Source organism: Equus caballus, chromosome 8 (genome assembly GCF_041296265.1).
Source record: "Equus caballus isolate H_3958 breed thoroughbred chromosome 8, TB-T2T, whole genome shotgun sequence".
NCBI lineage: Eukaryota > Metazoa > Chordata > Mammalia > Perissodactyla > Equidae > Equus > Equus caballus.
The window spans coordinates 99,655,244-99,670,757 of NC_091691.1; the positions used below are offsets into that span (position 1 = coordinate 99,655,244).

The following is a 15,514-nucleotide window of genomic DNA, read 5'->3' on the forward strand; positions in this document are numbered from 1 at the left end:
AAGTGGAACATGAGGCACTGCATCATGGGAAGTGAGGTCAACAGGCCGTTAGTGTGAGGTCTTGGCTGACCTGGCATGAGCTGGGCCGTGTTCAATGTTTGCTGCAGTGTAGGTGCCACAGACTCAGTCCTGTAGGGTCCTGGCATTTCTCTACCCTCTGACTTTCAGCTTCCCTAGGCGTCCTCCTCCTCAGACAGAGTCTGTGCCTTGCAGCTCTTTCGACTGGAACCCACTGTTATCACGCTGAGCCCAGCTGCTGCAGAGGTCCAGTGTAGGGTGGGGTGACCTTATGATTTAGTCTCAGTCTTTAGGGGCCAGAGTCCTGGGCTGACCTTCACCACTGATTCTCAGCTCCCCTAGCCCCACTTTAGGTGAGGCACAACGGGCAGAGGGGGCTGGAGCGGGGTGAGTGCCCTTCCCCCAGGTGGGATGGGGCTCTGGTGAAGTCTTCTCCCTGGGGAGTGTGCCTTTGTTATGGAGGATGCTCTGGCCTATTACAAAAATGTTTTTTATTAAGACAATCTTTTAGAGCAGTTTTAGGTTTACGATAAAATTGAGGGGATGGTACAGACATTTCCCATGTACACCCCTGCCCCGACACATGCAGTCTCCTCCCTTATCAACACCCCCCCACCAGAACTGTACATTTGTTACAATCGATGGACCTGCACTGACACATCGTCATCACCCAGAGTCCGTAGTGTGCGTTAGGGATCTCTCTTGGTGGTGTACATTCTGTGGGTTTGGATAAATGTAGAATGACGTGTATCCATCATTGTAATGTCATACAGAGCATTTTCATCACCCTAAAAGTTCTCTGTGCTCTGCTTAGTCATCCCTCCTTCCCCCAAGCCCCTGGCCACCGTTGATCTTTTCACTGTCTGCATCTTCTGCCTTCCCCAGAATGTCACATGGTTGGAATCATACAGCATGTGGCCTTTCAGATTGGCTTATTTCACTTTGCAATATGCAGTGAAGTTTCCTTCATGTCTTTTCATGGCTTGAGAGCGCATTTCTTCTTAGGCTTGAATAATACTCCATTGTGTGGGGGTTTCCATTCACCTACAGAAGGACGTCCTGGTTGCGTCCATGTTTTGGCGATTGCGAATGAAGGCGCTGTAAACAGCCACTTACACTGCACCTTACAGAGGACTCTCATTCCGACTGCCTTAGCCGTTACTCTCAAGTTTACATCTGAAGGAATTAAGGTTCAGCCAGTCATGTAACTTTCTTCTAGGAATACGGAGAGCAATGCGTGAAGCTTGGACGAGAACTGATCTTCCAATTCCCAAAAGGAAATTAGAAAAATATAAAACAAAATTTTGGAGTAGGGTTATGTACACATGAATAATGAGGTAATAGGCAGAAAAATGACGCCTTACATAACTGAGATATTCCTGAGTAACTCTAGGCAGCACATTTAGTTTGCAAGAATAACTTTCCCCATTTTTATACTTTATTTTTGAATCAAATTTCTGGCCATTGTTTTCATTTTAAATTGTTCATTCTGGAATCTTTTTAGTTCCTAGGATTAAAGTTTCTCAATCTAGAATTTCTTCTAGGGTAAATTTTATTTCATTCTAGGCACAGTGCTAGAACTATCAGCATTTAACTTTGAAAGAAATTAACAACAAATTACAAATTCGACCTAATGAGATTTGACCTAAGGAGATTCTGCGAGCCCCGTGTGACCTGAGAGGGCCTCCCTTCCCGGTTTACTGACGAATGACACAGGCTTTGCATGGACAGGCTGTGGTGAGGGGACCCCAGTGGATGCTGGAACCCTGTGGCCACGGAGTGACGGCGCTCAGGATTCTCAGCTTAAGTTGACGGTCCCCGATTACGCGCATGTTTCAATATCACGGATTCTCCAAACCTTTCTCTCTCTCTGTGTTCTCTCAAGTTGGGTACTTTTAAGCTCCACGTCTACACTGGCACATCAAACTGCGTGTGCAGCTCGTGAGGTTGTTCAGGGCCTTAGCTATCACTCACGCAAGAAGAAAGGAGTTAATGGTGATGATCACGCCGTTTTACCTTTGTCTTCCACATGACTCAGAGACAGAAAAATACAGTGTCCATGGAAACAGGGTGCTGACGCTTCTTTTTTTCTTTTGTTCCTTTTCTAGTTCTTGCTTTTTAGCCTATGTTCCGTAGAATTGGCTGGAAAGCGTTTGGGTTTAAAGCAGGGCTTCTCAACAGTGGCAATATTGATATTTTGGGCCAGACACTTCTTGTTGGGGGAACCATCTGAGCAGTGTGGTGTGTTCAGAAGCACCCTTGGCCTCTACACATTAGATCCCAGGAGCAACCCTTCCACCCAAACGTCCTCTGAGAGGACAAATCACCTCCAGTTGAGAGCACTGGTCTAAAGGATCTTCCCAGCTGTTCGAAAAGAAAAAACAACCATCAATTCTTCCCAACCAGGTGTCTCCTGAGATCCCAAAATGTGGGTCATAGCATCCCTGTAATGCGATTTTGCTTTGTGGCTCAGCTTACTGCTAGTACTGTCTGTGCTGATGAAGTCTCTTCTCTGGCTAATCTTCTGAGCATCTACTTTCTACCTTTCGGGGAGTGGAAGAGGGGTAGTTATGTGGGTATGTTGGGAGTGGGTGGGGCCCTATTTCAACCCTGCATCCTACCCAGTGACCAACCGCACTCCAAATTCTGAGCTTTTCCACGTTTGCATCTCTGCAGACACTTGTGTCTTCTCTGTCTCCCGAGTCTTTTACCTTTTCTGCATCCATTTTCTGTCTTCATATTTTGAGATTTGCAAGTGCACATGTCTCTACTTTTGTTAAAGGTGGAGTTTGGATTTATTTTCTTGTTTTCATTGTATTGGAATAATTTCTGAAAAGGAAGAAATGTGGTTATTCTGCCAAACTGAAACTGGAAGGGCCTGGTACCCACTGATGAACTCAGAGAACCAGCACATCTGAAAGAAGAAACAGCAAGCATCACGAACCATGATCATTCAGGCCCAGAGCACCTCTCAGGGAGGGACACGCGTGTGCTTACAGAAGAATTCCTTATAATTTCTAAATGGAAATCTCTGTTTTTAATGAGTTAAACAATTTTTGTTTGCTTGTTCAGAAGGTGTCTTTCCCAAATGGACATCATTTGCTGAAACTCTTAAACCTGTGAATATTGTTTCTTAATACCATTTGTTTGAATCACAGAATCACAAAGCCAGAATTTATTAAATCTGGAGGAAATGGTTTAGTGGCTTGTTGACATGTTTTTTATTTATGCCTGTGAGTGAGACAAGTAGAATGCCCACAGTTCGAAGCAGTGCTATTCAACACAGAGGTGCGTTCATCACGGGTACCAATTACCCACAGCTGTAAAGCTTTGCTCGGAGGCACGAGTCTTTCTTCTTAAAAGTAGGCCCTGGAACTGCTGCTTTTCCCACCTTCCCCTCTTCTCGGGGGAGGGGCTCTATGACCAACCTGCCTTATCTGATGTGATGGTCCTTCATCGGAGAAAAGATGGTGATGATGAACCAAGGCTGGGAGAAGGTAGAGCCAGGCTTCGGAAGGCTCCCAGGACAAAGTGCAGGAGGAAACAGGGAGGCCCCACAGACTCAGTCACAATTAAGTCAGAATTCTCTCAGGCTTGCTACATTGTGATGTCTATCGGAGATAGAAGACCTGCCTGGCTGGGTCTCAAATGAGTCAGGACAGACTTCCACCTGTAACTGAGCCTCGTCCCTGACTGTCACCTCAGAAATGAAGGAAGGTGGGCGTTTCGGGTGGGGAGAAGTGGCAGGCAGGAGTGGCTGCAGAGCTGACCGTGAGGGACACTCCTTTCTCTGTCCTCTCCTGCTAGGATGGGGCAGAGGACAGTCCACTACCCACTGCCCCGGGCGCGGAGCTCTCCTCACAACAGCCCTACCACCAGCCACTCTAGGGCTAATGGAGACTGATTTTAGGCAGAGGAAGACGGACCCTTCCAGATGTTTCTGGCCTCCTCCTCTCCTGGGCCTCTTCCTCTCGTTCCTGGCATGTCTTAATCCTCCTGGTGGAAGTCTCCCACCTTTCAGGAGGACCTGTTCACCAGGACCCCTCATCTCCGTGTCTTCTACACCTTCCACGGTGAAGGACACGCTCTCAGCCCTGTGTGGTGTCTTGAACGTGTGCACCTGTATAACGTCTTCCACAGAATTTGGTGAGCAATTGATTCTGGAAGAAACACGGTGGAGATCTTCCCCAAGACTGGGGTGCTCAGAGGGAGCCCTCCCGTGGAGCTCAGCTCACAGCACCAGGCTAACTCAGGTTTCTGGGGCGGCGGCCTGTCCCGCCTCAGCCTGCCGGGGACGCCATGTGGACGCCACGCTGCTCGACTGGCACAGAGGGACCGCAGGCGCCCGGTTCTCGGGCCTCTGAGGCTGGAGCCAGGGTTAGTGCCACTGTCTGGTTCATCAAACGCTGCAGAGGCCGTGAGGAAGGCTGGCTTTCTCCAGCAAACCCCATGCTCCCTTGTTCACTGTGAGACCTGGCAGCTGTCTGGATTTACTTCTCACAAATCACTTGTTCTACTTTCTGTATCTTATCAGAGGGGAAATTGTGGAATAAAACCTTTCAGGATCTAGGATGCTGGCGGCTGACTGGATCTGGGAAGGCCCTCCTGGTACCTGGCCCTGCCTGCCTGTTCAGTCTATGGGCCGGCCAAGCTGTAACACCACTATGAACAGGAGTGGAAACATGGGGGAGCATCAGGTCACACCCCGACACTTGTCACATGTCGGCTTCATCAAATGTGACATTTACTTCGTGGGTGAGTTTTATCCAGATGTTCCTATCCGTGATTTTCTCATTAGTTCTTGACCTGCCTTATTGGAAGGGGAAGACGGGCAGATGACCAGGCTGCTCGTGTTGCTTCATTGGGTCGGGACGGCAGTTGTTCCGTTGGCCATTCCTAGTAGTGTCACCCTGGCTCTTACGTTCTTGACCTAAAGAACTCCCGCTGGAATACACGAAACTCCACCGGAAAGAGAGGTGACACATGTCAAGTGCATTTTGTGACACTGGTAGTTCTCCGCTCTTTAAGAAAAATATAAACACTGTGGTATACTGGGCCTGCAATTTATACTTCTGAAGCCAGATCATATCTGTGACCTCTTTTAACATGAAAAGGAAGAAAATCAATAGGTGCAAAGATGTGTGACCATGAGAGCTGATAAGCTAATGTGCGCTTCCCTGAGCCTACGATTTTCTGTCACTCCTGGTTCACAGAACTCACTCTGGACGTGTGCAACCCAGGGGGAGCCCTGTGCACCCGCCTCACCACCCTGCCTGTGATGGATGCGGCGCCTGGCATCTGGTAGGCACTCAGTCAATGTGGACGAACAAATGAATGAGCGACGGAAGTGACATAATGAGTGTGTCACCCGGTCTATGACGTGGGCATTGATTTTGTGAGCCGATTCTTGGGTGAATCAGGGCGTGCCTGATGCAGTAACGTCTCCACAGGCTTCACGGGGCCGGGAGAAACAGAGTGCTTATTATTCCCTGGCCGGTCCCGGGCATGGCCTCAAATATTGTCGGCGGTGACCACTTCTCTCCATCTTTACCCTGCTGTAGGCCACCATTATCTGTGGCCTGGACAACTGCATTGGCCTCCTAATCTGTCTGTCCAACCCACTCTTTTTTTCCTTCTAACTGGTTTTCTATAATACAGATGAACTTTATAAAATGCACAGCTTGTAGGCCCCTCGTCCATTCAGCATCCCCCAGTGGGTTCCTGTTGCTCTTAGGATAAGGAGTACAACCCACCATTGCCTGGGAGGGCCTCCTTGGCCTGGCTGCCCCTCCGTCCCCGACCTCCCTTGTGCCCCTCTGCACGAGTGTCCTTCCTGAAGCCCAATGCTCCCTCTTGCCTTGTGCTGGTTCTTCCCATCTCCAGCTCCCTCAATCCCTCCCTCTCCCTCTGTCCTTCTCTCTGTCTCTTTGCTTAGCCCACTGCTGCTCTGATATTTGCCCCAAACATCACTTCCTCAGAGACAGCCTCCCCGGCTTCAAGTGCCCTGGCCATATTCCTCCATAGGCCCCTGTGCTTCTCAGAGACCAGATTATAATGTGAAATGAGTGATTTATTTTGCCTTCATTGGACTAACATCTCTCTCTCCCATAGTCTAAGCTCTAAAAGGCCAGGGCATCTCCCTCTTTTGTTCTACCAAATATTCATTGAGCTTCTGCTGTGTGTCAGGCTCATCTGCACTGTCCTGTAGGGCAGCCACCAGCCACAGTTGGTGAATTAAATTCAATGAAAATGAAAACTGAAAGTTCAGTTATCATGCACACTAGCCACAATTCAGGCACCCACACCCACCTGGGGCAGTTGCTATCATATTGCATAATGTCAAATTATAGAGCATTTCTGTCCCTGTGGAAAGTTCTGTTAGAGAATGTTGGTCTAGAATCTGAGGAACCCATAGCAAGCAAGACAAAGTCAGGCCTCCATGGAGTGTCCTGTCTGGTAGGTGGTCCACTAGGTGCCGTGTCTGGTGGGACCTGCCCAGGGTGGACCCTCCCCAAGTGTTTGTGGAAGAAGCTAATTAATAAATGATTTCCTGTAAGGTCAATGCTAGGAGGTTAGCAAGCACAGACATACACAGAGAATTCACCCTAGTGCATCGTGTGCGTGTGGATGACATACGCGTACTCAACAAGCCTGTCTCAATGGTTACGTTCTACACTCCCTGTGTCCCTCGTGTGCTAAACAAAAAAATGAATAGTCACAATTAGACAAGATTCGGCAGCCTCTCCAAGCTGACTGACACTCAGAGAAGGTGTCTTTTTTGCTTTTTCTATAAATGAGGGTTCATCTCAAGCTTTACTGAATACTAAGAAAACTCTTCTTCGAGGAAAGGTGAAAATACGTGTAGAAAAAGTGAGCACTGGCCTTGCTTCTTGTTTGATAATGCTTTCTCTTTTTTTTTTTGGTCATTGCAAATTTATCGTTTCTTTCAGGGAAAGGTTACCGCGTTGAGAGAGCATCGCAGCCGCCATTCTTTCCTCCGTGTTCTCTGTTTGCATCGTTGGGGTGAAGAAGCAGCTGCAGCAGGTGGCAGCGTCCTCTGGCCTGAAGACGTGGGGAGGAGATGGGAGATTCCCTCCGGAGCTGACAATCTGATTGGGTTCTGTGTGAACAAGCCGTTGACCTTCCTGCTTCCTTTCAGCCCCATAGCCTGGGGTAGGACGCAGTTCTGTGTTGGTCACTCGTGTTCAGCCTGCACACGGGGCTCAGAGCCTGGACTCGTGCTCCCTCGCCAGAACCAAGGGCTTTCCTGGGAGAGTGGAGTCAGCGTGAACGCCTGACAGATGCTCTGAGCGCTGAGTGGAAAGACTTCTGCACTTGTGACACGTATTTATAGGAGTTACGTTAAAATCCTTCTCACACAATTCCAACCTCTGGCTTATCTGGTATCGTTACCCATTGATTGTCTTTTATCATTCAAGTTGTGATTACTTTGACTCTTTGTATGATAAATGATTTTGGAGTGAAGCCAGACATTTTGGGTATTATATTGAGACTTTGGGTCCTTTTTAATCTCCCTTTTGTTTTTGGGTAAGGAAGGTTGGCCCTGAGCTAACATCTGTTGCCAATCCTCCTGTTTTTGCTTGAAGAAGATTGTCACTGAGCTAACATCTGTGCCAGTCTTCCTCTATTTTGTGTGTGGGATGCTGCTGCAGTAAGGCTGATGAGCAGTGTGTAGGTCCATGCCTAGGATCTGAACCCATGAAGCCCGGGCTGCTGAAGCGGAGTGCATGAACTTAACCACTATGCCCCTGGGCTGGCCCCCTACTTATTCTCCGTTTTAGCAGGCAGTCCCCTCTGGGGGTGCAGCATGCGGCAGGGCTTCCTGCTGGCCTGTGGGCAATGCCCGGCTGTGGTGGAGAGCCTGGCCTCACACAGCTGGACCGCAGACCGGTGGGGAGGAAGCTCATCTTCCCCTAACTTCTGATACCTTCCCCGTATAGGAGCTTCGACCCCTCGGCCTCCTTGCTTCTGAGCCAGAGTGTAAACTCAGCTCCCAGGGCCCCCACTGACTTGCAGGGGGGAAGCAGGGTGCCACCAGCGCCGCCTCCCACCACCTCCTCTACCCTGTTGATGCCCTGAGGGGGTGGGGACACCCTACTCAGCCTGCCCCTGAATTTGTTTTTATTATGATGGATGTAATTTGAGTCCCCCTTCACTGGCCCCTTGAGTGACCTCTGTGAGGCCCCTGGAGTGTCCAGCAGGGAGGTCTCCCTCCAAGGCAATGAGGAGACATTCTCCCTGGCAGCTGGACTTCTTAGCATTCCTTGTCACCAAATTGAAAAGAAAGCAAGTGTGCTCTTTTACTCACGGGGGGGCCTTTTCATTGCGTAGCTTGCCCCACCTCTACTTCGTCTTTGTAACTCTGAGGCTTGCAGTCCTTGGTATCTGGCTCCAGAACTATTTGCATTCGTCCAAAGGAGCACCCGGACCTGTCCCAAGCCTGGGTCCCCAGGCCGTCCTCGCCCGTGGCATTACTTGGAGGTTGGTGTCCATCTGCCTTGCAGTGTGGCTTATTCTAGAATACATTTAATAATCACGCTTACAAACTCCATCGGCTTCAGTCCTCAAACAACACCCAGAAGTACTCATTTGGGTAATTTTGAACAATGTTGTACATTTTCCTTACTTGTACTTTGTCTTACAATCTAAGGAGTGGAAAGTGGTTGTGACGATTAATTTTATGCGTCACCGTGGCTGGGCCAGGGGATGCCCAGACACCTGGTTAACGTTATTTCTGGGTGTGTCTGTGAAGGTGTTTCTGGAAGAGATTAGCTTTTGAAATAGTGGACTGGGTAAAGCAGATGGCCCTCCCCCAGGTGGACAGGCTTCATCCAATCTGCTGGGAGACTGAAATAGAAGAAACAGGCAGAGGAATGTCGAATCGGCTCTGCCTGGCTGGTTGAGCTGGGATGTCAATCTTCCACTCTCCGGACTTCCAGCTCTCAGGACTTCCAACTATGCCACCAGCTTCCTGGGCCTCCAGCCTGCAGATAGCAGATCTCAGCTTCCATGATAGACAATTTGAGCCAATACCTTGTAATAAATCTCTTTATAAAGACACACACGCAGGCATACATATACCTCTTATCTCCTATTGGTTGTTTCTCTGGAAAACTCTAATACAATGGTTAAAAAGAAAAAGTTTATCCTTGCAATGGAAGACCCTTCATTAAAGGTAGACCATCCAATCTGCATGTTGTAGTCAGGAATCACTGTTTGCTTTGCCATCGTCGTGCCTTCCAGGTTCTGTTCTTTGTTGAAGACTCCGTCTCAAATCTATAGTGAAGAGATAGATGTCCTGGACAACATGCCCAAAAGGAAAACCTAAAGGAAAGATAAGAGTTAAAAACTTCGAATGGAAAATTGCTTTGAAACATATCATTCCAAATCTACTTATTAGGCCAGGGAAATATTGTGTATTACAAACTAATTTTGCAAATGACATTTCAAAGATATCTCCTTAACCTAATTTAAGTGCATTCCATTGTGATTCTCTACCAACTGCTTGTGAATAAAAATCCAGTTACTGGAGCTAGACGAATTAAAATTTTTCTGGATACAGCAATCTTTTCTCCTTCCTTCCTGAGGATGCCAGAGAATGTTGCTTGATCTTATAGAAAGCAAAGGCCGTTACATGTCATCAATTTGGACGGTCTGAAATAATTTTCCTGTTTTTGTGAATTTCTGTGGATCTGTGTCTTGATCCATGAAGTCATCGCTTCTGTAACATCTATACAAAAGTTTTGGTGCTTCCTGTTCTGTAACTGACCCGGCTGGTTAACTGTGTTGCCATCAAGTGGTGACAAAAAGACATAGTTAATTGATCTGAACTACTTAGTTGAGTTGGACACCAGAAATCATTATAAATCTCCAAGCTCTTTATTAAGAAATTCATAGTTTATTGAAAACTTGAACTCTAACTGGATATGTCACATCTTTCACGTATCAGAAATCAAATGAGAAAAAAAATGGTCCCTTTTTCAAGGCTTTAACACCTGTATGAAAATCCAGCAAAAGTTGAATCTTTCTTTGACTTCATTTTATGGCTAATTTGCTTAGTCTGTGTTTTTTCCCTCAGGACTGTATTTTCCTCTACTTTAGGCTGTTTGGTTGAACCCATTTCGTTAATCGTCTGCTAAGTATTTTCTCCAACTTGGTGGATATTTTCTCTGTCTTCAGTGTTTGTTTTCCTCATGAACTTGGCAGATTTTGGTGGGGAGTTAAGGGAGGGGAACCACGAGGAAAGGTTCCAAAACCTCAAGTTTAATTTAGGTCAAAGACAAGGAGGTGGTTCTGTTTTTTTCTGTCTTCTTAAAAGAACAATCCCCTTGCCTTCCTTCCTCTCTGCACATAAGACTTACCTTCCAAAGATTCAATGATCTGCCTTCAGATTATTTTCAAGTTTACCTGCAAATGAATTAGAAGATTAGTATTATGAAAGCAAGAGAAAATAAGACTGCGTTTTCAAATATACTTAAGAAGGAGTTGTTTTCATTGTCTATTTAAATATTAAAGTATAGAAGTAAGCGTAGTTATTGTGGAGAAAAGTCCAGAAGCTTCAAGGTGGAAGTGAAAGTTCCCCGCCTCAGCAAGGCACCTCTCCTTTGAGGACCACTCCAGCTTCATCACCGCCACGGTTCTGCGTATATGCCCAGACATCTCCCTTACACAAAGATATTGATGGAATAATTTCTTCTTCTTCCAATGAATTGTTTATAATTCTTTTGCTGACAGGATTATACATGAACCTTTTACACTGTGTATATGTGCCCATATATCTCTAAGATAAAATTCTATTAAGTAGAATTGCTTACCTAACTAAGTGAACATCATGTATTTGGTTGAGTTTTCTAGAGAGCTGGTGTGGACCCATATTCCATTACATGAATTAGTCTCCAAAGGAGCAGATGAATAAAATACTTTTTCTTCTTTACTCATCCTCAAACAAAGTGAGATCTTTTCAGAAAGGAAAGAGGATTTTCTTCTGTCCTTCTCCGTCTTTCCCACGGTGGAGGAGGTTGTGCCAAATTCCAAGCTGATGTTTGATTTTTACATTGGGCTTTTCTTGTAGACTCAAATATGTCTTTTTCTAGTAATGAAATTATCTTTCTTTCCCCATAAATGAGTTAGTGGAGTATAAGACAGATTAAAATTCTCAGGATTTTCCTCCAGCGTTTAACTCTTGACCTACAAATTCTCATTTGTGTCTGCTCCTTGCAATTGACCATCTGCTGTCGCCATCTTCTCTCTCTCACCCCAATAGGCTGAGCATTTGACATATTTTCTCTTATTTAGTTCTCACAACCGTCCTACGATTTTGGTGCTATTCTCATCGCCAGTTTACAGGCTCGGAAACTGAAGGGTGGTGAGGTTCTGTATGTGTTGAAAAAATGAGCAAGCAGATCTGGTTTGACTGACTTGAGAGGGCAGACATCTACCACTGCTCTCTAGTGCCAGGCTTACAGCTGCTCTGTGTCTGCTGTCCTCCTGGTTTTGGACTCCCAGGAGGCAGTGTCAGCCCGGGTCACCCCTGCTCTGGGCCATCCAACATGCTGCCTCCACAACCCTATTCACTGACCTTCTCTTTTTCTCCATTAAAGCATAAGTTATGGCAATTTTATGGGTTAAATTGATTTCTCTTGAGAGAGATATTAAAAACTCAGGTCATATCAAATGTATTTGCAAGAGCATCTCAGTGACATCTCTAGGTTCATGGTTCAGCCAGGTCTGTCTCAGCTTGTGAATTAGCTGCATACTTCATGAAGTTTTCCTTCCTCTTGCTCATCATTTTCAGTTCATTAGCTTATAGCCTACCCAGCAATTTGCTGTCAGAAAGGAAGAGAAGTTAATTCGAATAAACCTTTGTGTCCTCTTAACTCCTGGCCAAATGTTGTAAAGTTTTTAAAAGGGTTAAAGAAAGCTAAAAAAAAGTTTCCTTCTTAGGGGTACAAATTGTAGAATCTTAATGTTTTCAAAAGACCCTTTTGATAAAGACACCAAAAGGAATAATATCGCCCAAGTCACCACACAAGAATGGGACAGCGAGCACAGGAAGCAGGACTGAATGTGATCAGAAGAAAATGAGATGCAGATATCAAAAAGGGAATTAGTAAAGAATTTGTTTGAAAATTTAATGTGCAAAGTTTCTGAAATATTAATAGAGCCTTCTTAGAGCAGTGTGAAGAAAACAGACAGAAACATTAATTAGGAAAGAAGAGAGAGAAATCTTCCAAGGCAGGGATCATGTATGGTAAGATACTCTGGATTTATGGCAGAATAGGTCATTTGAAAGTGTATGAATGAAACTGATATAATCTATTAATTCAAAATATATGAAATTTCCAATATTCAATCATTTTTGAACTTAAAAATTGCAATTTTATATGGTTTGATCTAACACTTCATTAGAGTCTGTTACAAACATAGCCACATAAAAAAGAGTAGTTTCTTGAGCACTCACAACCCAAATGATCACAATGTCAAAGTGTTTTTGCACCTGAAGCTTCAGTTAATTCTTACATCTGAAGCCCAAGTGCTTCACTGTCCAAAGGAGTCAGTTATGCTTCCAAAGGCTTCTTCCAAAGTCATAAGTCAACGATCGGGCAGTGCTGGCCCTGGTGTGGACGGCCTGCGTCTGCTGTGACCCCAGGCACTGCAGTGTGGTCATCTGTACACTGCTGCTCCGACACTGCCCAGGCTGCAGTCGTGTTCCCTGACAGACTCCCACAACTCAAGCTCTTTAGTGTAAACAGATGCTTAACCATCTGTGGGAACACTGGACACCGGCTCTTCCCTGTGCCCATCTGGAGAGCCTCCTGTTTTGGCCACTTGTCTGTCATTACTAACGCTCTGCAATGACTCCTTCCTTCGGAACTGTGTCCAGGTCACTGTGGTGACAGCCTATTTGCAGCCCTTGCTGTACCTTCTTATTGACAGATCTCAGTAAGAAGATCCATGAATGCTGAATTTCTGTGAATGCTGAAGGGGTAAGAGGACTCATAATACCTGGTCTCAAGATGGTGATACTGACCCTGATATCAGTTCCCCCACATTAAACCCAGCATGTATGAAGTTAAAACCAAAACACTCATTCCCTGCTTACTCCCTCATTTCCTGGCTCCAGAATCCACTATCCTCCATGGAGACAGACACCGTAAAGGACAAGCACCCGGATTCATTATCTCCTCCTCGCAAGGATTTACAGGCTGGTGGGAAAGCTGCTGACCAGCAAGGCCATATGCTTCCCCTCCCCTCCCCAAAACCCCAAATAAAAACCGTTCCTTTTAGCTTTTTGGGGAGTTTGGGATTTCAGCATTAGCTGCCCTTTCTCCTTGCTCAGTGCTATGCAATAATAAAATTCCTACTTTCTTCTACTACACCCAGTGTCAGAGATTGGCTTGCTGTGCAATGGGTGAGCGAACTCTCTTCAGGTTTGATATCAATGGTTATCAACACACTGGGATATTGGTGAAGGACAGTCATACAGATCAGTGGAACAGAACCAAGTTCAGAAGAAGACCATACAGTCAATTGATTTTTGACAATGGTACAGAAGTAATTCAATAAAGAAAAGATAGGCTTTTCAACAAGCGGTGCTGGATCAATTGGGCATCCATATATAAAAAAATGAACCTCAGCAAAATCTTGCACTATATACAAAAATTAACTTGAGATGGATCATAAACTTTAATATAAACCCTAAAACTAAAAAAAGTTCTAGAAGAAAATATAAAAGAACATCTTTGTGACCTTTGGACAAGCAAGTAATCCTTAGATAAGATGCAATAAATACAAACCATAAAAGAAAAAAATTGATAAATTGAATAAACTTCATCAAAATTAAAAGCCTCTGCTCTTCAAAAGACACTGTTAAGAATATAAAGGGGCTGGCCTGATGGGACAGTGGTTAAGTTCACACTTTCTGCTTCAGTGGCCCGGGATTCGCTGGTTCTGATCCCAGGTGTGGACATGGCACTGCTTTGGCAGGCCATGCTGTGGCAGGCATCCCACATATAAAGTAGAGGAAGATGGGCATGGATGTTAGCTCAGGGCCAGTCTTCCTCAGCAAAAAGAGGAGGATTGGTGGCAGATGTTAGTTAGCTCAGGGCTGATCTTCCTCAAAAAAATAAATAAATAAATAAAATAAACTAGTAAATGAATATAAAAAGACAAGCAATAGACTGGGAGAAAACATTTGTAAAAAACATATACAATAAAAAACCACAATAGTCTAGTAATCAGAATATATAAAGAACTCTCAAAACTCAATAATATGAAAACAAATATAAAGCAGAGCAGAGGGGCAGATTTGGACACTTGATCAAAGAAAAAATATGGACGGCAAGCACATGAAAAGATGCTCAAAGTCATTAGTCATTAGAGAGATTAAAATTAAAGCCAAAAGGAGATAAATGTTACATCAATGAAAATGCCTTAAACGTTTAAAAAACATAAACTGATAACACTAAATGCTGGTGAGCATGTGGAGCACTGGAACCCTCATCCACTACTGGAGGGAGTGCAAACTGGAGCATCCACTGTGGAACACAGTCTGGCTGTTTCTTACAAAGTTAAACACATGCTTACTACTCAGCCACCAATACAACTCCTAGGTATTTACCTAAGATGATTGAAAACATACGTCCACACAAAGATGCCTATGTAAAAGTCTATAGTAGCTTATTCACAATAGACCCAAACTGGAATACCCCAACTATCCATCAATGTGAACGGGTAAACTGTGGTTCACTTACACAATGGGGTACTACCTATCAGTAAAAGGAATGAACGACTGACACACTCAACAACATGGTGAATCTCAGAGCCACGATGTGAAGTGAAAGAAGCTAGACACGCAGGGTATAGGATACGGGACCCCATTTACATGACAGTCTGAAAAGACAAAACTATACAATTGGAATCAGATCGGTGCTCACCAAGAGCTGCACGTGGTGGGAGTGACTGACCATATCGGAATGGAAGGGAACACTGTAGGGTGATGAAAATTGTCTATATTTTAATTATAGTAATAGTTTCACAACTATATTTCTTTTATCAAAGTTCATAGAACTATACACTTAAAAGGGTGAATTTTACCATATGTAATTATTCCCAATAAACCTGATACTAAAAAAATCAGAAACAGATAGAAAAAAGGGAGAAGATCTATTTCTTGACTCCTTTCTTCTCTTCTAAACAAACTCACCCCCCTTTCCCAGCTATTGGCTTTGCAAGGCAAGTGACATTGGGAGGACCCCAGGAGAACTGTTACTCCCTTTCCTCAAGCCAGCGGTTACTGACTTGACTCTACGTATGTTTGTACCAATCAGAGGGACCATTAACTGTTTCTCAGAGCACAGCTTCCCCACAGAGCCTATGCACAGGGAATAATGGAAGCACTTGGGGCAGGGTGCACCCTAAGGGACCCGTCAGGGTCACGGGCCTGTTCCCGCCAGCCAAGAGCAGTGCAGTCTTT

General features: G+C 45.2%; 1 long non-coding RNA gene across 1 annotated transcript; it reads right to left on the reverse strand.

The window, feature by feature from the left end:
* Positions 1–2,789: 2,789 nt before the first annotated feature.
* LOC138915304 (uncharacterized) lies at positions 2,790–3,546 on the reverse strand. The gene is made up of 2 exons (XR_011421105.1): positions 3,447–3,546; positions 2,790–2,847 (listed from the first exon to the last, which is right to left on the reverse strand). It is a non-coding gene; the product is annotated as an uncharacterized lncRNA (long non-coding RNA).
* Between the last annotated feature and the right edge of the window lie 11,968 nt (positions 3,547–15,514).